Source organism: Sapajus apella, unplaced genomic scaffold (genome assembly GCF_009761245.1).
Source record: "Sapajus apella isolate SASKATOON/1434 unplaced genomic scaffold, GSC_monkey_1.0 scaffold63, whole genome shotgun sequence".
Taxonomy (NCBI): domain Eukaryota; kingdom Metazoa; phylum Chordata; class Mammalia; order Primates; family Cebidae; genus Sapajus; species Sapajus apella.
The window spans coordinates 11394536-11418856 of record NW_022437003.1 but is presented as its reverse complement, the minus strand read 5'-3'; the positions used below and the strand labels follow the sequence as shown (position 1 = coordinate 11418856).

Sequence of the window (24321 nt, the reverse complement as noted above, 5' to 3'; positions counted from 1 at the left end):
AAAAAAAAAAAAAAAAAGTCAGGTCCTTTCATAGTTTCTGAATTAGGTTCCAGTCTACCCCACTCAGCCCTTCCTCCAGCCACCATCCACGCTGCTGCCAGGTATGCTGGAGTGCTAGAGACCTGGATGTGTCATCATTTCCCCTTTCAGGAAAAGCCTCAGCTGATTGGCATGACATGCCCAGCCTCAGGTCCTGGCAGCCATTCCTGAACCCATGGGCTTCAGTGAGCCCACACTGCTGGGGTTTCCTTGAATGGACCCTGTTGGTGCACATGTCCAGGCCTCTGTCAGGAACACCCTTCTCCCTTGAGGTCTCCATCCATGCTCGTTCGCCCTTCAAGTCTCAACCCACATGTTAAGCTTCTTCTCCGTCAGACCCCCACACCCTACGTACCCTCTGTCGTCTGAGCACGGTGTGCCCCCATCTTGCCTAGTACCTATTTTAAGGCGTTCATTTAAAATTTAAATTTTATTTAGTTATTTTGAATTGGCTGTATATTCACATGGTACAAATTTCTCAGTCTCCTGACCTCGTGATCTGCCTGCCTCGGTCTTGCAAAGTGCTGCGATTATAGGCGTGAGTCACCATGCCCAGCCCACAAATTTCAATGCTATTAAAGTACACAGTGAAGACTGAATGTCCCCCAGACCCTGCCTTTCAACAGGAGACAATCATTATTACCAGTTGTTTATGTCTCCCATCTAAGACTTTTCAAGGTATATCCTGGCAAGGATATGTGTGGGAGTTTAATCTAATTTTATTTTATTTTTTGAGATGGATCCTCACTGTGTCGCCCAGGCTGGAGTGCAATGGCACGATCTTAGCTCACTGCAACCTCCACCTCCCAGGTTCAAGTGATTCTCCTGCTTCAGCCTCCCCAGTAGCTGGGATTACAGATGTGTGCTACCGCGTCCAGTTAATTTTTGTATTTTTCAGTAGAGATGGGGTTTTGCCACGTTGGCCAGACTGGTCTCGAACTCCGACCTTAGGTGATCCGCCTGCCTCGGCTTCCCAAAGTGCTGGGATTACAAGTGTGAGCCACTGCGTCCGGCCTGTGTGGGAATTTTAAAAACCTTTTACACAGTTGGTAGCATGCCATTCGTTCTTATGGACCTTGCTTATGTCATACAACAGTATTAACTTGAAAATTTATATATGTTAAAATTTAAATATTTTATTTTGAAATATATTTTGAAAATATATTATTAAATATATTACGTTTATTACATAAATTTAATATATTAATATAATCAACATTAAGCAATAGAATATTAATATAAATTAATTATATTTAATACAGTTAACATGCATTATTAAATTTATATATATTTTATAGCTTTACATATACAGTATACACATACACATTTGTATATATACATATACATATATTAACATATTTATAGATACACATGTACACACATTTTAATATATATTATGATATATAACATATAATACATATATTTTATATAAACACAAATATATGAAACTCAGAATGTGAAAGTACTATTGTTCCTATTTTTGGCTACACAGTATTTCATTGCATGGATACATCAAAATTTGCTTAAGCAGTTCCCTGTTACTCAACATTTAGGCTGTTTTCCATTTTTGCTTATACAACCATGTAATGAATAGTCCTGAGCATGTGTCATTCTGCACGCACGCCAGTTTGTTTGTGGGATAGATGTATAAATTGCTGGTCAGAGAGTACGTGCTGATTACCTTTAACAAAGATATTACCTAATTAAGTGGCACCTGAAATGACACTGTATTTTGGTCAATTTCCTTGTGCGCCTCTCCCAGCAAGCCTTTTGACCGCCAGGATGCAGGCAAGGCAAAGAGGTCTCACTCACCTTTGTGTCCTGAGCAGCACGGGGCTCCTGGCCAGCACAGGCCCAAGCCAACCTGCCTAGGTCCAGTCTTGTTTCTTATTCAGTCAGCTCTGTAAGAAGGGCAACAGGAGCCTGTGTGTGTGTGTGTGTGTGTGTGTGTCAGGTGTCACTCGCCACTTTCAGTGGGTCCCATGGTACGTGGAATAACATCCAAGCTCCTTACCAGGACTTTCTTGGCCTGGAATGGCCCTGCCTTGTCCATCACTCCCACTTCTTGGATGGCTTCACACACTCCTGGACTCTCTATTCCAGCCACTTGGCCTATTTTCTGTTCCTCACAGGCCAGTCTCTTTCCTGACTCTGGGCTTTTTTACCAATTCATCCCTTTTTTGGAATGGCTAACTCATTCTCACTTTCAAGTCTCAGCTTATGTGTTACTTTGGGAGAGAGGCCTTTCTGGATCCTCCCCTTCCAATTAAAATGCTCTCCCCCAACCCCAGTCCTGCCTCTGTCATCCTCTTTGCCTTCCTGGTAACACTCTTCACAGTGTGTGATGATCTCTTTCATTTGCTTGGTCGCTTTCTTGCTTGCTGTTTGTCTCCCTGGCTGGAATGTGAGTTATTTGATGGTAGGACCCTTGTCTGCTTAGTTCACCGGGGTACCTTTATCTCCCTTAGGCCGTGGCAGACACTTAGTCACCTAGTAGACACACTATAAATATTTATTGAATGACAAATGAATGCATTTTCATTGAATACATGCATGCCTGGGGGAAGGCAAAAGGTTCTAAATAGAATTAACATGTAATATTCTTATCCTCCTGTGTGCAGTAGCTGAATGCCTCTCAAACTTTAATGTGTGGTTACATCGCCTGGGGAATCTCATCAAAAAATGGATTCCAGGTCAGGTGCAGTGGCTTACGCCTATAATCCCAGCACTTTGGGAGACTGAGGCAGGAGGATTGCTTGAGCCCAGGACTTCAAGATCAGCCTGGGCAACATAGTAAAATCCTGTCTCTAGCCAGGCATGGTGGTGATGCCTATAGTCCTAGCTACTTGGGAGACTGAGGTAGGAGGATCACCTGAGCCCCAGAGGTCAAGGCTGCAGTGAGCAGAGATCTAACCACTGCACTCCAGTCTTGGTGACAGAGTGAGACCCTGTCTCAAAATAAAATAAAATAAAAAACAGATTCCTAGGTGGGGCCTAAGATTCAGAATTTCTGTCCAGTCCTCAGGCAGTGTGGATACTGGGACAGTCAGTCACTAGAGATGAGAAGGCTCTCTGCCTTTGGGAACAGAAGACATCCCCTGCTGTGAGTAATTGACCTGGCTGGGGAACTGTGCTAAAATACCTGTTGCCTTGTGTGAAATGTGATGACATCTGTTTTCGTGATCCCTGTATTTGGAGACAGCAGCATGGACTTTCTTGATGAAGCTTCTCCATGGGATTGCAAGGCTCCTTTGGGGTGGTGAGTAAGGCCACAGGGTTCCCTTGAGCTTTGATCTTGCTGTACACCGATCTTGTCCCAGCTTGTTTGGCATCATGAGCTGAGGACCTGGAGCAATCGGCCCTTTTCTGTCCTTCTTCATGGTGTCAGCAGTTGCTTCATGTTGAGGAGGGCTGCTAGGAACAGAGGTGAGGGAGCGGGGAGGAAATGGGGTTGAGAGAGGACTTTGGTGGCCAGCGTGGCCGCACCAGCAGAAATATGGCTGCAGATAATGCTCACGGTGCACTTGGACTGGACAGCAGCCATTCTGACATCCTAGCCAACCCTGCATTTCCGGTTCTTGCTTGAGGTCTCCTCTGGATCTATTCCCATCTCCACACTGTGTGAAAAAGGTGATTGCATTTTTCTCTTTGGGTTCCTGCCCCTGAGCACTGAGTGAAATGATTTTTGGTCTATCAATTTGTTGTAGAGCCGAAGAAGCCCTTGGGCATTATGTAAATGAAAGAAATTATTCTATTTATTGTTAGGAAAAGTCAAGCATCACCAATCTCATTTCATCTAACTGAAATTAGGTGCAGTTGAACGATGATTTTGTTGATGATATCTGGCTTTGATAATGTGCAATTCTGCAGAAATTTCCATTGGAATGAGAAGAAGCTAAATGAAGAAGTTGGACATTTTGCTACCTGAAACTGGGGAAGAAAAACAACAAACGGTGGAAGTCAATAGCATGTTTTAAGGGTTTCACCAAGAATGAAATACACAGGCAGTTAGTTATATATTTGATTCAGGGCCATCATGGCTCAGTAAAAAGCATCATGATATGAGATGTTGTGCTTCATAGCACTCGTCAATGAAAGTAAAGTTTGACAGGTTACTACTGTGTGACTTTGGGAGTCACACCCATCCTTTCTGACTCTCAGTTTTCTTACCAATAACACACAGTTAACAGTTAACACTGTCATATAGGGTTGGTGTGATAATTAAAATGAGAGGGAAAATATGAAGAGCTACCCTGTGGCTGCCCTCAGCTATCTGCATCAAGCTCGATAAATAAACAGTAGTTTTTACTTTGCCCTAATGAAATCAGTTCTTTTTTTCTAAAAATTGAAAACTTTTAAGTGAGTAGTTCTTTAACTTCTTCCAAATGGTGCTTTTGAAGATTTTTAAAAATATTTTCTGCAGGCCGGGCGCGGTGGCTCAAGCCTGTAATCCCAGCACTTTGGGAGGCCGAGGCGGGTGGATCACGAGGTCAAGAGATCGAGACCATCCTGGTCAACACGGTGAAACCCCGTCTCTACTAAAAATACAAAAAATTAGCTGGGCATGGTGGCGCGTGCCTGTAATCCCAGCTACTCAGGAGGCTGAGGCAGGAGAATTGCCTGAACCCAGGAGGCGGAGGTTGCGGTGAGCCGAGATCGCGGCCATTGCACTCCAGCCTGGGTAACAAGAGTGAAACTCCGTCTCAAAAAAAAAAACGAAAAAAAAAAAAAAAAAAAAAAAATATATTTTCTGCAGAGACAATTCCCTCCTGCAAGACTGAGAGGGTACATTTAATCTTTTTATTTTCTATTTGTAAAGAGATTTTGTAAAAGTCTTCCAAACGGTACTTTTGAAGATTTTTAAAAAATATTTTCTGCAGAGGTGATTCCCTCCTGCAAGACTCAGAGAATAAATACATTTAATTTTTAAATTTTTTATTTGTAAAGCTAAGCCAAGCTTCAGGTGTCATATTTGCTGTGAATCCAGTACTTGCTTCACAGCTACATGATCACTCAAAGGTACTGATGAGGCTACCAAGAGCTCACCATGCTGCTGTGGAGATTTACTATCCCTTGCAATGAGGGTGTTTAGGGGGATCCCACATGACATAGGAACAGGACTGCAGCAGGGCGTCAGTAGATACCTGGAAAACAGAAACCCTCTGCATTTTATTCTGCTTCTCTCCACGTGTCTGCTTCCTCATCCATCCCTCTCTACACCAGCTTCCTCTGCTTTACAGACTCATGTGGTAGGTGAAAAATTGTCCACACGCAGTTCCCAGATATGAACATGACAGGTTCAGCCACCTGAGAGGTGCAGCCCTGCCCCTGTGCCCAGCTCTCCCTGCTTGTCCCAGGTGCTTTCTCCTGGCTCAGTCTTTCCTGTGGTTACCCACTGTATGGGGGATACATCACAGAATGCTGCCGAGACCACCCTGCTGGAGGGGTGGAGGGTTTGTTAAGAGCAGTCATTCTGATCTGGGCTGCACTCTCCAAAAAAAGTGCTGATTCTAAGAATATAGACAGTGGAAGTTATTACCAATACAGACATTTTGGCTGGGCGTAGTGGCTCATGCCTGTAATCCCAGCACTTTGGGAGGCCCAGGTGGGTGGATCACCTGAGGTCAGGAGTTGGAGACTAGCTTGGCCAACATGGTGAAACCCCATCTCTACTAAAAATACAAAAATTAGCTGGGCATGGTGATATGCACCTGTAATCCAGCTACTCTGGAGGCTGAGGCAGGAGAATCATTTGAACCCTGGAGGTGGGGTTTGCAGTGAGCCGAGATTGTGCCACTGCACTCCAGTCTGGGCAACAAGAGTGAAGAAAACTCTGTCTCAAAACAAAACAAAACAAAACAAACAAATCTAGCATTTCTTGATTGTACAGGTAGGTTTTTTTCTTTTTTCTTTTCCTTTTTTTTTTTTTTGGTGAGATAGAGTCTCACTCTTGCCCAGGCTGGAGTGCAGTGGTATGATCTCAGCTCACTACAACCACCACCACCCGGGTTCAAGCAGTTCTTGTGCCTCAGCCTCCCAAGTATCTGGGATTACAGGCATGTGCCAACACACCTGGCTAATCTTTGTATTTTTGCTAGAGATAAGGTCACCATATTGGCCAGGGTGGTCTCAAATTCCCGACCTGAAGTGAGCCACCCACCCCAGCCTCCCAAAGTGTTGAGATTACAGGTGTGAGCCACCATGCCTGGCCTAATTGTGTAGGTTCTTTATCCAGTTTGTGAAATACACATTTGGCATTTCACTGCTTTGATAATAACCATAGCAAAACAGTAAAAAATAATAGATGTGATAATCTATTAATACAACCTTGTTATTATTATTAAATTTAAGACATATATATTTTGAAGAGTATGATGGGAAAGTAGATAAACATGGCCAACTGCCTGGAGTTCTACGGTCTTGGGTAGTTTGCAAACATTTACCAAGGGCCTTGAGGGTGGTGTGTGTAGCAGGTCAGACGAGTGCCACGAGACGTAGTCCCTTTCTGCTCAAGTACTGTCTTAGGGCCTTCAAGGAGTCAGGAAAAGATTGAGGGAGAAGGATTTTTGCCTCCAGACTGCCTAGGTACTGGAAACTGCAACATCAACTCTTCCCTGGGTCTCCAGCCTGCCTGTCTGCCTGCCTACCCTGCACATTTCAGACTTGTCAACCCCACAATTGTGCAAGCCAGTTCCTTAAAACAAATCTCTCTATATTTGTGCGCACACACACACACCCTATTGGTTCTGTTTCTCTGGACAACCCTGACTAATACGGATTTTGCCTGGATCAAGGCCACCTGGTTAGACAAGCGGAGAGATGAGACACTTGGAAGACGCGTCAGTGGAGAAACTGCTCTGGTTAGTTCAGCTGGTAGGTGTGGGCCCCTAGGATTGCGGCAGGCCTCTGAGCACTTGTCCTCAAAGCAGGAGACCTGGAAAACCAGTGTTCTTTTGGGTTCAGACTTGAACTAAGGAGACTGTTGGGAAAGAGGTTGTCACATTCACCACTGAGCCGCAGCAACACTTCACCCTGACCAGTTCTATACCTGTCTACAGGTCCTTGACTTCTAGGGTTTGGGCAAATCTGGGATGCCTTGGGGTTTAGAATTTCCTTGAGAATTGTTGATATCCTACTGTGGGGCATTAAAAAGTGCAGGAAAAATAACCTTACACTGAAATGTTATGATTTAAAAATTTTTTTCCAGTTTCTAATTGTAATAGCCCTTACAGTATTAAGATGTTTCTTTGATTAGCACAATGTCCTTAAACTGAAACTATAAAATTTTAAAGCTCCAACTTCAGTTGGTTTGTAGCTTTAACACTACTTTTGAAAAAATAGCTTTATTGAACTATACATACCATAAAATTCCCCATTCATTTTATTTCACAGCATTCGCCCATTGTAAGTGATTCCATTATTTTTAGTAAATTTATATATCTAGAACATTTTCAGCACACTAAAACGTTTCCTCATGCCAATTTGCAGTTAATCCTCACCCCCCACTTCTGGCTCCAGGTAACTACTAATCTACTTTCTGTTTCTATAGCTTACCTTTCCTAGCACTTTCATATAAATGAAATCATGAAGTATGTAGTCGTAATGTTTTTGATGTTCATCCCCGTTGTTGCAGGGATCAGTTCATTTATTTTTATTGCTGGGTGATATTCCATTGTGTGGATATACCACATTTTGTTTAGCCCTTCACCATCTAGTGTTTAGTTGTGAATAATGCTGCTGTGAACATTTGCATATAAATCTTTGTGGAGCCACATTTTCATTTCTCTTGGATAAATACCTAGGACTGAAATTGTTAAGTTGTCTAGTGTGTATATATTTAATTTTTTAAGTACCAAACTATTTTCCAGAGTAGTGGTACCAGATTACATTCCCACCAGTAATGTAGGAGAGTTCTAATTTTCTGATATCACCAAAACTTGGTATTGTCAGTCTTTGTTTTTTTTTTGGCAACCTCCATTGTCCAGGCTGGAGTGCAGTGGCATGATCTCGGTTCACTACAACCTCCACCTCCTGGGTTCAAGTGTTTGTCATGCCTCAGCCTCCCAAGTAGCTGGGATTACAGGCATGTGCCACCCAGCTGATTTTTGTATTTTTGGTAGAGACGGGGTTTCACCATGTTGGCCAGGCTGATCTTGAACTCCTGACCTCAAGTGCTCCGTCTGCCTTGGCCTCCCAAAGTGCTGGGATTACAAGTGTGAGCCACCATGCCTAGCCTTGTCAGTCTTTTTGATCATAACCATTATAGTTGGTATGTAGAGGTATCTTGTTAGGATGTGGATTTGCATTTTGTTAATAATAATTTATGATGTTGAACATTTTTATGTGTTTATTAGACAGTCACATTCTTTGATAAAATGACTATTCAAATCTCATACCCGTTTTTAAATTGGGTTGCTTGTCATTTATTGATTTGTAAGCATTGGCTTTGTGATTTTCTTATTTTGTTGAGGTAGCAGACTTCACTTGGGGAAGGGGTAGAGTTTCTTTAGTTTTCATATACTTCCTCTTATTTTTGATTTTGGAATTAGTACAACTAATTCTCCAACCCAAGTAACATTAGTTTTGCCAAGTATTCGCTGAAATCGTTTATGGAGTAGAAGAGCAAGACTACCAGGTGAGGGGGTGCTGATGCCTGGGGCTCTGTGTTGTCCGGGACTGTGAGAGTGCACTGAAGCCTCTCCCAGTGGCATTTCTAACTTGAAGATTATCTTCCAGTAGGATTTTCTAACCACCTATTCTGCCCAGTGTCTGGAGGGTGTTTCTTTTTTTTCTATTTATTTTTAGTTAGTAAACACCTTTTGAATCCCTGTAGTACTATGTTAGCTGTGGTGAGAAATGCTCAATAAAGTAAGACGTGGTCTTTGTCGTTGAAAGAAGAGCACATAGGCAAACACACAGCAATGCAATGAGATACGTGACTAAGTGAAGAGTGAATGGTCGTACTGCAATGCCAGGAAGAGTTTGCTTGAGGCAGGGGAGTAACCCCTCAAAAAACCATTACTGGATTAAAGGGTGATCACCTGGGTAGCTTCCTAAGCCAGTCTACAAAAGGCACTAAGGCAAAGAGGAAAAAATGGGAAAAATGTTTTAACAAGATCCTCCTCATAAAAAGTGTTGCATGTTTGAGGCTGGGTGCGGTGGCTCATGCCTGTAATCCCAGCACTTTGGGAGGATGAGGCAGGTGGATCTCTTGAGATCAGGGCTCAAGACCAGCCTGGCCAACATGACCAAACCCCGTCTCTACCAAAAATTCAAAAATTAGCCAGGCATGGTGGTGTATGCCTGTAGTCCCAGCTACTTGGAAAGCTGCAGTATGTGCTCTTGGAAGGCCAAGGCAGGAGAATCTCTTGAACCCTGAGACAGAACCCGACTCCATCTCAAAAAAAAAAAAAAAAAAAAGAAGTGTTGTGTGTTTGAATGAGACACTTGCAGCACAAGGGGCCTGGAAGGGGTTTCCTCTAAGAGCTGGGGAATTATTGCTTCTAGTTTACTGCTGCACATTTGTTTTGCTGAGTGGGGAACTTGAGCTGGACATCAGAGATAAAATGAATGGGGCCAGTGAGGAAAGGCCATACTCATCCTGGGTTCCCTTCCCCTCTTTGGTGGGTCACTGAGAATGTGGCACTGCAGATAGTGGATGCTGCCTGAAAGTTGAGGAAAGGGGCATTCCTGAGAGCTGAAAAAGTCCCAAAAGGCCTTTAGGAAAAGGTGGGTTGGTCTTCAACCGGGCCCAGAAGAGGGGGTAGGATTTAAATAATTGAAAAGGAAGACACGGGAGGCTCTGTGATGTAAAGTCCTCCTCAAGGAACCACTGGTTCTGTGAGATGAACTGCGTTGCTTACAGCTGTCCTACTAGGGCAAAGTTAGAATGGTTTAAGAATGTCTAAAATTCTATAAATTTTCTTTATCAGCAGTAAGTGTCACTTGCATCTTTCTCTCCTTTCATATCTCAAATGATGACAGCCACAAATTACAGATCTCTGGGGTCAGTCAAGGCAAACAGCTTGCTGGAGTGTTGGAAAGGACCCTATGAAGAGGAGCCCAAATGGCTGCCTTAGAGGGCGTGGGAAGAGCTGCAAAAATTGGTTCAGCTAGTAGTGCTATCAAGACAGCTCTGTGTGTTATGGAGTCAGGGACGTGCTGTGGTAAACAGGGTCAGCTGAGGAGAGGATCCTTTGAAGGGTGCCCAGCCCCTAGTATGGTGCTTACATCAGATGGTAGTGGGAGCTCATATTCTCTTATACAGTTGAGCCCTGATGGTGCAAGGGTCAGGGCTGGCTGCAGTTATGATTTACTAGATGAGCAAGGATGCAATAATCTCCTTGGAGAAGGACATTTTCATACGACATGGGGACATGCCTCTCCCATCTTTCATGGTGGATGAATCTACAAACTCTGGATTGGGGTCACTGGTGTCTCAAATCCCTTTCTCACCTCTCAGTGTTCAGAGGTGAGAGCTCATGGACATGATGATTGTGAGGCTCTCTCAGAGTAGTCTGTCATCTTGGGAGATAGTTTGAGGAAGTGCCACAGTGGTGGAACGAATAGTTAACTCTTGACGTGGGACCCAGAAGTCAGGCACAGAGCCTTCCAAAGTTACTGCTCTGGCTAGGCTTTTAAAGATCCCCAGATGTGACAACAGTTGTCTATCTTCATTTTTCTATTTCAAAAGGAAAAGTTCCTTGGCTAATGTGATGTCATTCTGGTGAAAGTAAAGTGACGCTCCTGAAGGCTTTTCTTGGTCAATGGAAAAGGCAGTTTGAAGAGGCGGTCCCATTAGAAACCTAGAGGCTCTGCAGAAATGAGTGTGTGAGCATTGCCTGGGGCTGAATCCTTGGCTGGCCATGTGCTGTGTGGCTGTGGACTCCTCACTTAACTCTTTGGAGCCCCAATTTCTTTATCTGTATCACAGGTATAATAAAAGTACCCATCTCAGAAGGTTGTTGACCTAAACAGGGCTTTGTTTAAAATGAAGACTCAATAAATATGAGAACCCTGCTTAATCAGAACTTCTTATGGTGAACTACTGTCCATTTATGTTTTTCCTTAAAGATGTACTGAGTGCCAGCTACAAACCAGATACCCTCTGGGTCTGTGCTATGCAGTACGATAGCCATTAGCCACACGTGGCTGCTTAAACTTACATAAAACTAAATAAAATCAAAAATTCAGTTTTGATGTGGTTTGGGTGTGTCCCCACTAAAATTTCAACTTGTATTTCCCAGAATTTTCATGTGTTTTGGGAGGGACCCAGGGGGAGGTAATTGAATCATGGGGGTTGGTCTTTCCTGTGCTATTCTTGTGATAGTGAATAAGTCTCACAAAATCTGTGGGGTTTATCAGGGGTTTACGCTTTGACTTCTTCCTCATTTTCTCTTGCCTCTACCATGTAAGAAGTGCCTTTCACCTCCCACCGTGATTGTGAGGTTTCCCCAGCCATGTGGAACTCTAAGTCCAATTAAACCTCTTTTTCTTCCCAGTCTTGGGTATGTTTTTATCAGCAGCATGAAAACAGACTAATACAAATTCCTCAGTTGTCCTAGCCACATTTTAAGCACTCAGATGCCACATGTGGCTGACTGGTGGCCACCATGTTGGACCATGCAGCATAGAACATTTCCATCATTGCCGCAAGTTCTACTGGATAGCATTAATGGATATAACAACCAACAAAGCAGTCATGTGAGATCCAAACATGGATTTTTGAGCTACTCCAACTTGTGAATGTGTTTCATTTTCTCCTGGGAATGTGTTGACAGTCTCCACGTTGGGTTATGGGTGTCTCAAAACTAATTAGCAGAGGTTTAACAAGGTCTGGGTGCTGCTTTCAGGATTTTTTAGTAAGGACTCTATTATTAATAAGAAGAAGATGTGCTGTGGGAAGTTTCCTAAATTCTTTACTAGACACAGGGACTGAGCAATGAGGTAAATGACAGTGCCCCTCCCTGCCCCACCCACTTTCCCTCAGGTTTATTACAGGAGTTTAGGTAGCAGATGGCACAGACCTGGGTGGGGTGATGCCAGGCCAGGAGTTCTGCCTTTGCTCACAGGTGGCGTCTTCCTTAACCCTCTCAGCCATCCTCTGAGGGAGGGAAGAAAGACATTTTCCCTTCTCAAAGCACTGAGAAGCAAAGGGTGTGAGAAGACGGTCCAGTAAGGTGGCAAGGAGAAGGAGGTAGATGCCAGGCCTCTTTGTCCTGCAAGAACCTTCTAGAACACCCAGCAGCTAGCTCCTGAGGATGTGGGCCAGGGGGAGGAATTCTGACTTCAGAGTAAGGTGCTTTCTGCCCTACTGCCAACATGCTGTTCAGTTCCATGGGCAATGGCGTTTCCAATTAAACTAATTAAACCTCATTTTCTTCCCAGTCTCGGGTATGTCTTAAAAAGGTCGAAGGCACATTTATTTCTCCTTTCTCCACTCCCCTGTCCTTTCCTTCAGCCAAGGAAAGAGGCTACATATATACTAAAGCATGAAACCTCAACTAATATGTACTTACTATTTTGCTAATAATCATTGTTTTTTTCCCTTTTGAGTCCCATTAATGTTGTGAAAGCCACATCCGTCTGTGTGAAGATTCTTTAGGGAACAGGACTGCTAAGTTCCAGCTTGTGGGAGCTTGGAGGGAGAGGTGAGCGTGCGTTTGTGAGGATGTGAGCACACGCTGCAGTGTGGGGCCCACAGAATGTCTCTTGGCTGTAGTCAAGGGCAAAGTAATGATTTTAGACTACTTGTTATTTAAATGCGTCCCTGGCAGGCTCTTCTCATCTCCCACAAGAATATGAATAATCAAAAGTGGGTGGTAGAAAATGAGATATGTTCCTCTTCTCTGTCTCTTCCCCCTTTCCAGTAGAGCTGGGACATCAGAGGAAGAAAAAGCAGCAGGCAGAAAAATATTGGGGAAAAAAATGCCACGTGGCTTTGTTCAGCTGAGCTTCCGCTCCCTCCAGCACCCCCACGTGGGACATTTGTTTACCCCCACGATGCTGCTCTTGGAGAGTCCCCGGGGACAGGTTTCAAGCCCTTGGGGATGCAGCCTGTCTAACTTAATATGCACAGCCGTTCACATACAGGGCACAGAGGCAGACTGGCTTTCCCCGGGAGGCCCACGGGAACCACAATGCTGCGTTTGTCTGTAAAGCTGAGACTTAGCTGCACGTTCTTGCTTGAATGCAGCGGGCCTCCAGCCACAGCCTGCCAGCATGGGGGTTTTCAGGAGGGATGTGCTTCATGAGCCAGCATTTGCTCTTCTTTCCAGTCGCCAGACCCAGCCAAGATTATAGATAGATGTGCTCATCACGTGCAGGTGCTGGGGAAGCCAGTGGGACCTCATTGGCTACATTCACCAATAGGATTTCCCAATTTCAGTATTTATCAGTTTTTTCAAACACATTCCACATCTGTATGCCTCACCCATTCACCGAGCGCCCACAATGTGTGTAAGGCAATATTCTCCATCATGGAGAGTTAGAAAAGGTCAAAGTCATATAAGATATGGCATGTACTCTGAGAGAACTCATAATCCATCCAGAACCTACTCATCACATTTGGAAAGAGAAGAGAAACTAACAGTCTATGGAGTACTTACCATGTGCCAGATCTGGAGTGAGGCATAGTACAAGTGTCATTCATTTACATCTCATGGCCAACCTCCAAGGTGGACGTTTAGCATCTCCATCCTACAAGGGAGAAATTTAACTGTAGAGAGGTTAAATATCACGTCACTGATTCTGTGACGTGTATTATTTTCACATTGGACCATCTGAAATATAGATATATCTAAAAGGGCTTTTCTTTCTTCATAGCAAAATAACTGTAGATCTTTGCAGCAGTGTCTTAGATTCTGTGAAAAATAGTATTTTGGCAAGATAAGAACAAGTGGAATCAGACTTCAACTCAGGTTTGCCTGACTCCAAAGCTTGTGTGTTTTCCAGTATAATGTGCTGCAGTATTGGTGATCTGTATGAACCAAGGCCATATCATTTTCATTGACAAAGCATAAAAACGGGGAAATGGTGACTGACCTGGAATGTGCATCTTCTGATTCCATAACTGAGGAGACAATAGCCCAGGGTACTGTGTGTATCCAACAGGATGTTAAACAATTGAGAAAATGTTATTTCATCGTCTTCGCTTCTCTGTTGATTATAACTTATTTTTGAAGAGGCTAAAATAAGTAGCAAACTCTTGTATGGATAAGATATAAAATGTGAGTGGGATGCATTCCTCCATCTGTTCTGGTGTGCTCCAGGCTAAGTGTGGTGCTGTTACCAACAGGGATTCTTTAGGGGAGTGACCAGCGGCCTCTTTACTGTCCTGGAGGGCCATGACAGGAGACACAGGCTGACTCCCTCTCCTACAGAACTGAATTCTGGGAAGTCCCCAAGAGTGGGTCCATGTGTGTTTATTATTGTCACAATGCCCTGTGGCCAGCACTTGCAGAGAAGGAGCAGTCTGTTGAATTCCATGGCTGACCTGGATTCAGATAGGGAAGGAAGCAGCCAATCCTGCTGCTGGCTTTTGCACACCACAGGCTTGATCTGCCTGGCTCCCACATGCTTAAACACATTTAGTCCCATAATGGGCTTTAACTAAGTCATTTTCCCAAGCAGCTGATGTGAAAAGCAGAGAAGTGGAAGGGGGATTGGTCAGGGGCCTTAGTATCTCAGACGGGAGGCTGTGGGAAATAGTGAAAGAGAACACCGCTGGCAATCAGAACACCCAGGACAGGCCTAGGGCTTCTTGTCTTTTAACGCCCGCAGGAAACTGAGTCTCAGGAACTGAGTGGCTTATCTGTGTTGTCACAGCTGATCACTGACCCCTGAGTCAGGGCCAAACCCAGGTCTCTGGAGAGTGTGCCTATTACCTTATCAGGTCATTTAATCACTGGGGAACTGTGTTTTTCCAACAATGAAGAAAATGAGGAGGTGGACTCCTAGGAAGTCTCCGAAGGAAATAACCTAAAATAACAACAATGAAAACACCTACATGCACAATTGTGTTCATTGAAGACTTATTTATGATTACTGAAACACTAGAAACAAACATAAATTTTCCACAGTAGGAGAACAGTTAGGTAAATATGATAAATATAATTGATAAAATACTAAATAGCCCTTAGAATTATGTGTACGAAGACCACAGCAATATAGGAAATTTTCTTATGATATAGGTTAAGAAAAAGGACACAGAAGCATTTGCATATTGTGATGATAGCCTTGTTTAAAATACACACACACACACACACACACACACACACACACACACACACACTTGCCCAGAAAATTAAAGTCTGGTAAGGATCCCAAATCCTAATGATGTTTGTTGTCAAATAATGGGATTATGAATTTTTTTCTTCTCTAAATTTTCTGTTTTAAAAAATATCATAATGAAACAAAGTATTTTTTTCAAAAGAAAGAGACAGTAAGATGGGAAAGAATGGTTTGGTCAGGGTGACTCTCCAGCACTTATATTCTGTGATCCTTTGGCTCTGGACTGGCTGTTTCAAGCTGTAGGTACATGTTTTTTATAGTACAAAGATAAGTTTAGCCTTAGCCAAAGGGAAAACGCAATCTTCTAGGAAGTGGAAGTGGTTGAATAAAGGTTTAGGGACTCTCCTGTTGTTTAGGAGAATAATTGGACATGACTCTGAATTTGGGGAAAAACCATAGACTCTTCGCTGCAGGGTAATTTATTTGTATTTCTAACCTTGTATGACCAAAACCCAAACGCTGTGGAAACAGCTGGAACAGACCCATCATTTTTCTCTGCCTCCTGAATTTGCCCCAGGGTGGGAAGTGAAGCTCTTGTTGGCTTCATTCAGCCTTCCAAAGAAAATGTACAATTGCAACATTTCCATTTTTTATTTCCCCTTTTCTTTGCAGGAAGATTTCTTTTCAGTCAAACCTGAGTTGGTATAAATGGTTAGCAGTTTTAGAACCCTGGGCCTGAGAAAATTCCTCATCATCTCCTTGAATCTCTTTATGAGCTGCATGTGTGGTAATGTGCAGCCAAAAGGGTGTTGGCCAGAGAGCCTGGACAGGTGGTTCATGTCCTGACACCATACTAATTAGCTGTGCGACCTTGGGCAAATGACCTCGCCCTGCTAGACTTTCATTTCCTTAGCTATGTAATGCAGGCACCAGAGCAGATTTTTAAGAGTTCCTTTTAGCTCCCACCTTTTATGTCTATTCTAGTAATTCACTTTAAAAGCTTGGTATCGACTTAGCCAAATTATTTAACTTGGTAAATATTTTTATGTGCTGTTTTATTACGACGGCTGTCATATGGTTGATTTACTTGGCTTCTGCTATTGCTTCTTTTTTTTTTTCAGTTATACAAATATACACAGCTCTCCTTTATACCAGGAAGCATTCTTCCTTTTATCTGCAAGGGAGTAGATGTATTCCAGGACAAAGTAGCGTGGCTCATTGTGGGTTAGGGGGTCGGCTGCTTGCCAGTAGCGTGTGTGTGTGTGTGTGTGTGTGTGTGTGTACATGTGTGTGTTTATGCACCCAGGTGCCTGTGTGTATGTGTGCATGTGTTTATGTGTGTGTCCATGGGTGTGTGCGCACCTGCTCAGTATGTTGTGCCTTGTTCCTCCCCCACCTTTCATAGCACTGCTGAGAACACATCTGCATGAGTAACTGCTAATACCAACTGTCAGCTTAGCAGTTCACTGGGGTTTGGTATAATTTTCCGGCACAAATTTATCAGCACAGTAGGCGTTTGGGGTTAGCTTCTTCTGCAGATGCCTCAGGAAGCAGGTTGTGGTCCACTGCACTAAGGAAAGAGGTAGTTTTGCCAAAGAGGAAGTACTGCACTGTCGGCAGCAGATCAAGGGGATATCCATCCCAAGCAACTGCAGGTCAGAAATTGTATTGTGGACAGTTTACAGGAGGCTACAGGGAGGGAGGTGATTGAGAATGTCACCCTGTCACACTTGAGTCACTGGCGGGTGCAGCCACTTTTCATGTGGGTGTCTGCCACTGACAGGTTCTCTTGGCACGTAGTTATCCTTCTTCAAAGGTAGAGGATGTGACATTAATAATCTCTGTGGGTGGAAAGCCTGTTGTGACTGGTCATAACCGTGACGGAAGAATTAATGGACCTTACCAGGCCAGTATAAATATGAAACCCAGAGAGGATCTTGAAAGGAAAAGAGATCAGTTTACTTTACTTCTCTCATCTTTTCTCCTTAGTATCTTCTGACTCAGATCAAAACTCCATGCCATATGGCAATAAAAAGAAGGTACTATATCATTATCTTGTACCTTCCAAAGAAATTACATAACCAAAGCATCCCAGGATCAGCAGAGAAGGAAGAAACCGGTGGAAACTTGTCTGTATCCCCATGGGACATTTTTGGGTCACCCTAGATCAGAGGTGACACCCATCTGTCCTAGCAATAATTTTACCCTTGGTGTAAATTTGTCAAATTGGGTGTTTGACAGTCATTTTAAATGAGAAGTGTTCGTAAGATCCAACCTAGGCTGAGTCATTTCTTTGATTTCTAGAGAATCCTGCTGGTTCCTCCCTACAGAAGACATATTCGGTATGATGATAGTTTCTTGTGTCAGCTGGGTGTTGGATGACCCAGGTTTCATGACAAATTTGCTGATAGTGCACATGGATCTTTTCCCTCTTTCCTTAAAACATTTTTAGGGGGACAGGAAACCTTGATAGGATTCTCATTCCTGATACTAATTCATTTTATGACCTTACAGGGGTCCCTCAGCTTCACTGGGCTCAATTCTCCTTCTAAGACCAGGGGTGTGTTCCTGTAACAAAGATAGGAATAGGAATACTCTGGAAGGTGTCAAACATCTTGCAGCCCAGGCCACACCCCAGACCAGTTACATCAGAGTCTCCGAGGGTGGGAACTTGGTGTAGGTATTTTTTAAAGCTCCTCAGTGTTTAGAAGCACTTGTTTACAGCAGTGCTGCTTAAACTTTAATGTGCATGTGAATCACCTAGGCATCTGTTAAAATGCAGATTCTGATTCTGCAGGTCTGGGGTAGGGCCTGAGATTCTGCATTTCTAGCAAGCTTCCAGGGCATACTGATGCTGCTGATTCACAGACCAAGCTTTGAGCAACAAGATTTAGAATCTAAGCTTTAGATCAAGCTTGTCCGACCCATGGCCCATGGATGCATGCGGTCCAGGACAGCTTTGAATGCAGCTCAACATACGTTCATAAACTTTCTTATAACATTATGAAAACTTTTTGCAATTTTTTTAGCTCATCAGCTATTGTTAGTGTTCGTGTATTTTATGTGTGGGCCACACCAGGGAAGCCACAAGATTGGACACCCCTGCTTTAGATAATCAATTAATGATAGCACAAAGCACAGCAATTGTTTACAAAAATGTGGCACAAGAAATATACTATAAGAATGAGCACAGAAGGAGGAGCAGTTATTTCTGGCAGAGGAAATCAGGAGTGGCCGCACAGAGGAGGTAGCATTTGAGAGAGTCTCGAATGACAAGGAAGGTATTAGTCAAGGAAACTTCTGTTTCTTCAGAGAAACAGAACCAAAAGGTACACACACACACACACACACACACACACACACACACACACACACACAGAGAGAGAGAGAGAGAGAGAGAGAGAGAGAGAGAGAGAAAGAGGAAGAGAGGGTGCATGGAAACCCTGCAGGGTAGACCTGGCCAGTGGGCTAGAGACTCAGAAAAGAGTTAATGTTGCCGTTCAATCCAAAGCAGTCTGCTGGCAGAATTCCTCCTCTTCAGAAGAAATTCATCTGTTTCTCGTAAGCTTTCAACTGATTGAGTGAGGCCCAGCACAGTATACAGGGTGTCTGCTTTACTTAGTGTCTACTGGTATAAATGTTAATCTCATCTAAAAAATACTTTCACAAAAGCATCCAGAAAAGTGTGTGACCCAACATCTGGCCATTGCAGCTTCGCCAAGTTGACATAGGAAATTAACCATACAATGAGGGAAAGAGTCCTCCAGTTTCTTCCGACCTCTGAGAACTATAGAATTATAGCTAGACAGGGAGGAGCTTATGGTCCCAGGGAGCAAGATTGATTTCTAGACACTGTTGATATTCCAAGTCTTTGTTCTGTGGTAAGGATAGAAGAGCTGGACTTAAGCTCAGCTGTGGTCTCCCTGCCCACTGCCTTCTGTCCTTACTCATGCTGGGGGCACTGGAGCCCAGATGAGTGTCTGGAGCCATCCGGTTGCCTGACTGTGTGCCCAGACGAAATGGATTTACAGGGAAGAGTGCATGGAAAATTAGGTCTGTAGGAAAACCTGTGTGTAGCATGGCAGAGCAGATACTGTGCCTCACTCTCTTGTGATCTGAGTCATTTGGGATAGGGGGAAAATGAGTGGGGGTGAAATCACCAGACATCTGCAGGTGAGCAGAGTAGCTTTTTCTGACCATGACCTATAGGAAGAACAAATTTTATATTATGGGCTCCAGTGCCCCCAGCATGAGTAAGGACAGAAGGCACTGGGCAGGGAGACCACAGCTGAGCTGGCACTCGTGCTAGGACTTGTGAGGTCCTGCTTTTCTGTCCTTAGCACAGAACAAAGACAACTTGGAATATGTATATATACACAGTATACTGGATCATAATATAAAATTTGTTCTTCCTGTAAGTCAGGGTCAGAAAAAATATGTATCCATATATATGGTCTTTGTTGTATGTTGTTTGTAAAGCCAGAGATTAAGTTTGAGGTTTCGCAGATAGGATTTGTTTACATTCCAACAGATGGAACCAGAGAAGACCCATGATTTCACTAATGTAGGACCCTGCTGGATATATATTTATCTCTCTATATCTTTATATACTGTATCATTAATATTGTATATAGTACACATATATAGCATATATATACACCAGTATTAAAATATTTATAGATAACCTACATATGTATGTATGAATGTAAATAAAAATGAACATAAGGCTTGTGACATGATGCTCACCCTTGTTTCATCGGCACGTGAAATGCTATCGTATTTTCTTTCATTTCATTAACAAGAAGAGGAAAAGCTGGCTGTGACCCACTGAGCTGATTTCACAATATACTTAATGGATGGATAACTGTGTGTGAAGAAAAGACCCACGCCCTGATGACGTGGAAAGAGCTTATGATCTGGAGCAGTCCTGTCCGTAGAAGTTTCCAAGACGATGAAAATGTTGTTTTGCACTATCCAACTCAGTAGCCACTGGCCCCGTGTGGCTACTGAGCATGTGAACTGAGGCCAGTACGAATGAGGAGCTGGATTTTAAATTCTTTCATTTTAATTAATTTGTGGCTCCTATGTTGGACGGCACAGATCTGGGGTACTGTCCTGCACCTGCCCCTAACTCGCTAATTGGCAGTGAGACCCCCTTTTCCAAGTGCAGCATTTGTAAACCGGGAGGCCAGACTCAGTCATCTCCCCAGGCGTGGCCAGCCCCCACCCTCTGCATTCCGGTGGTCTGGAAGGCTTTGGGCTTACAGCTGGGCATGGAGTTAATTAAGTGCCTTGAGTGGTGTCACAGATAACATGCTTTGCATTTTTAAATGCTCTTTAAGAAGCCATGTCCTTCTTCCCTTTCAGTTGCTTAATTGCTCACCTGTATGCCTTGACAGTTTGAAAAGAGAGCAGCTCTCTGGCTAATGAAATCTTAGCAGCCTGTCTTGGCTGACTTGCTGAGCTCTGGGATGGTATTTGCAACCTGAACAGGAGATGCTTCGCTTTTATCTCTCAGTTGCTTTCTTCTCAAGGATCAGAAAGCTCTCAGCAGAGAGGCGGAATGTTCCGAACGAAGACATTGGGAGTGTGGTGCATAGGTTAGCCACTGGGTTGGGTTGGGTTTGTTTTTGCTGTGTGTTTGTAAAGCCAGTGATTCTGGCTTTGAGGTTTGGAGAATGGGATTTGTTTAAATTCCAGCAGCTGGAACTAGAAAAGACCCATGATTTGACTGACCTCAGGACCCTGCTGGGAAAATGAGAGGGCCCAGGAAAGGATGGGGGAGGGGTGACTTCTTCCTCACTGTCAGCAAGAAGAAAAGTAATGATAGTCAATCTTGATGGAGGACGTGGGTTTGGCAGAGTGCTTCACTTGGCTTATTTGACTTCTCAGAAAGCAATTCCTTCTCTCCGGTGCTCACAGTTGACCGGGCTGAAGATGAATTGGGTGTGGGGCTCACAGCCCACTGATTTGTGCTGAGCCCAGAAGTGATCTGAGATGTTCTGACAATTCCTTGTGGCTCTGGTGGGTGGGGTACAAATAGGGACAGAAATCCTAGGAAGAACCCTAATTTATGACACCCACTGATTGGGAACAAAAGTATCCATCCCGATTAGAACGAAACTGTCAAAGGTTGCGTGGACCTTGTTTCCTTCTTAGTCTCTCTGTATAGAGATAATGAGGGCATTTTAAACAACAGAGCTATAGCATTGAAGGCACACTGTATCAGATCCTCCCCAACCCCTGACATAAATGCAAACCTTTTTCTTAAAAGTATGATATTTGCCATGTGCTAAGCATCTCACTTAATTCTTTTTTTTTTTTTTGAGACGGAGTTTCGCTCTTGTTACCCAGGCTGGAGTGCAATGGCGCGATCTCGGCTCACCGCAACCTCCGCCTCCTGGGTTCAGGCAATTCTCCTGCCTCAGCCTCCTGAGTAGCTGGGATTACAGGCACGCGCCACCATGCCCAGCTAATTTTTTTTTGTATTTTTAGTAGAGACGGGGTTTCACCATGTTGACCAGGATGGTCTTGATCTCTTGACCTCGTGATCCACCTGCCTCGGCCTCCCAAAGCGCTGGGATTACAGGCGTGAGCCACCGCGCCCGGCCGCACCTCACTTAATTCTTACTGCTACAGTCTGAGGAAGTGACTCTTCATTTGTAGATGGAGAAACAGAGAGGTTAAGGATCTTGCCCAGTGTTACACAGCTAGGAGCTGGCAGTGTCAGAGCCTGACTCCCAGCATTTGTGCTGTTGCACTGCTGTGCTGCCTCTGTCAACTTGAGGCCTGACTAGCCGGAAGTGGCCTGCTGTGCCCCAGGGTATTGGTGACTCGTTGCACCAGGCTTGGTACACATGGTGCAAATGGCGTTCTTGGCGCCTATCGCTCTGACAGGTGGGAATGCTGGTCTTCCACACTCTGGCTCTCTTGGTGGAGGCTGAACCTGGCTCATGTGTTTTCTGGCAAGAGCTGAGCCTGGGGCGAGGTGGGGTAAAGGCAAAGGAGCCTCCTTTCTCTCTGAAGTCAGAGGAAAGGAGTTCATGTGAGGGAGAGAGTGAACACTGGTACATACCAGCTTAAGGGAAAAACACCAGCACACCACTCACAGAAGCAGCTGACAGCAGACAGCCACCGAGGCAACCAGGCAATGTGAGGACAGAGTGGTGCCGCCCTGCTACAGAGGGTGGAAGGTGTGAGCTGACAGTAGATGTAAAAACAAGCGGGTGGGGGGTGGCGGCTCAGGCTCACCAGACGGAGGCCACAGTGACGGTGACAAGGCTGCACTGGAGGAATCCCAGCTGTGGTAGCTGACTCAGGAGCCCCAGCATGTTTCAGGTAGCATTGGAGCAAGGGTCCATGTGGGGGTGAAATCACGAAACATCTGCAGGTGAGCAGAGTAGCTTTTCCTGACCCTGATTTTCAGGAAGAACAAATTTTATATTATAGGCCCCAGTGCTGGGTCTATAAAGGGTGGATGCCTCCCTTCCCCTCCGAACCCAGCGCCCCCCTTTCTCCCTAGCCGCACTGGCTCAATGACACTACAGAGAGGGCCGAGGGCTGCTCCTGATCAAGAGATCAGCACACTTACTGAAGACCCATCATGTACAAGATGCCCCGCCAGGGGCTGTGAAGGAGACTTGAAATGTGGTGAGGTGGACTCTGGGCTTCCAGGGAGTCAGCGTGGGAGGTTAAAAGTAGACAGTACACACACTCATAACCCATGTCAACAGACAAACATACGACTGAGGCAGTGTTGTGCTGCCGTGACAGAATAGCACAGGCCAGATAACTGATAAAAAACGGAAATGTGTTTTCCCAGTTCTGGAGGACGGGAGTCCAGGACCAAGGTGCCGGCATCTGGTGTCTGCTAAGGGCCTTCTTGAGGTGTCCTCACATGGCAGAACAGGGCAAACATTGGGGAACTCTGTGTCCTCACATAGTAGAAGGACAGAAGAGAGTGGACCCACTCCTGCAAACTCTTTTTTAAAACATTTTATTTTAAGCTGTAGGATACGTGTGCAGGATGTGCAGATTTGTTACATAGGTAAATGTGTGCCACGACGGTTTGCTGCACCCATCAACCCATCACCTAGGTGTTAAGCCCTGTATGCATCAGCTTTTTATCCTGATGCTCTCCCTCTCCCTGCAGCCCCGACAGGCCCCGGTGTGTGGTGTTCCCCTCCTTGTGTCCATGTGTTCTTATTGTTAAGTTCCCACTTATAAGTGAGAACACGCAATGTTTGGTTTTCTGTTTCTGTGTTAGTTGCTGAGGATAATGCCTTCTAACTCCATCCATGTTTCTGCACAGGACATGATATTGATCCTTTTATGGCTGCATAGTATTCCATGATGTATATGCACCACATTTTCTTTATCCAGTCTATCACTGATGGGCATTTGGGTTGATTCTGTGTCTTTGCTATTGTGAATAGCAAATAAATAAATAAATACTTGCATGCGTGTATCTTTATAAAGAATGATTTCTATCCTTTGGGTATATACCTAGCAATGGGATTGCTGTGCCAAATGATATTTCTGGTTCTAGATTCTTAAGGAATTGCCACACTGTCTTCCACAATGGTTGGACTAATTTACATTCCCAGCAACAGTGTAAAAGTGTTCCTATTTCTCCATAGCCTCACCAGCATCTGTTGTTTCTTGACTTTTTATTTATTTATTTATTTATTTTTGAGACGAAGCCTTACATTGTTGCCCAGGCTGGAGTGCAGTGGTGCAATCTCGGCTCACTGCTCTGCCTCCCGAGTTCAAGTGATTCTCCTGCCTCAGCCTCCCGAGTAGCTGGGATTACAGGCGCACACCACCGTGCCTGGTTAATTTTCATATTTTTAGTAGAGATGGGGTTTCACCATGTTGACCAGGCTGATCTCAAACTCCTGACTTCAGGTGATCTGCCCACTTCAGCTTCTCAAAGTGCTGGGATTGCAGGCGTGAGCCACCATGCCTGGCCTTTTGCCTTTTTAATAATCACCATTCTGACTGACATGAGATGGTGTCTCATTGTGGTTTTGATTTGCATATCTCTAATGA

The 24321-nt window shown here is 44.3% G+C and overlaps 1 protein-coding gene and 1 long non-coding RNA gene across 2 annotated transcripts in view; one reads left to right on the top strand and one right to left on the bottom strand.

Annotated features, from left to right (window-relative positions):
• The window catches only part of GFOD1 (glucose-fructose oxidoreductase domain containing 1), a 123229-nt gene that overhangs the window by 4238 nt on the left and 94670 nt on the right, over positions 1-24321 (top strand). The window lies entirely within an intron of this gene.
• Positions 21538-21976, bottom strand: LOC116529779. The gene is made up of 2 exons (XR_004259665.1): positions 21886-21976; positions 21538-21570 (listed from the first exon to the last, which is right to left on the bottom strand). It is a non-coding gene; the product is annotated as an uncharacterized LOC116529779 (long non-coding RNA).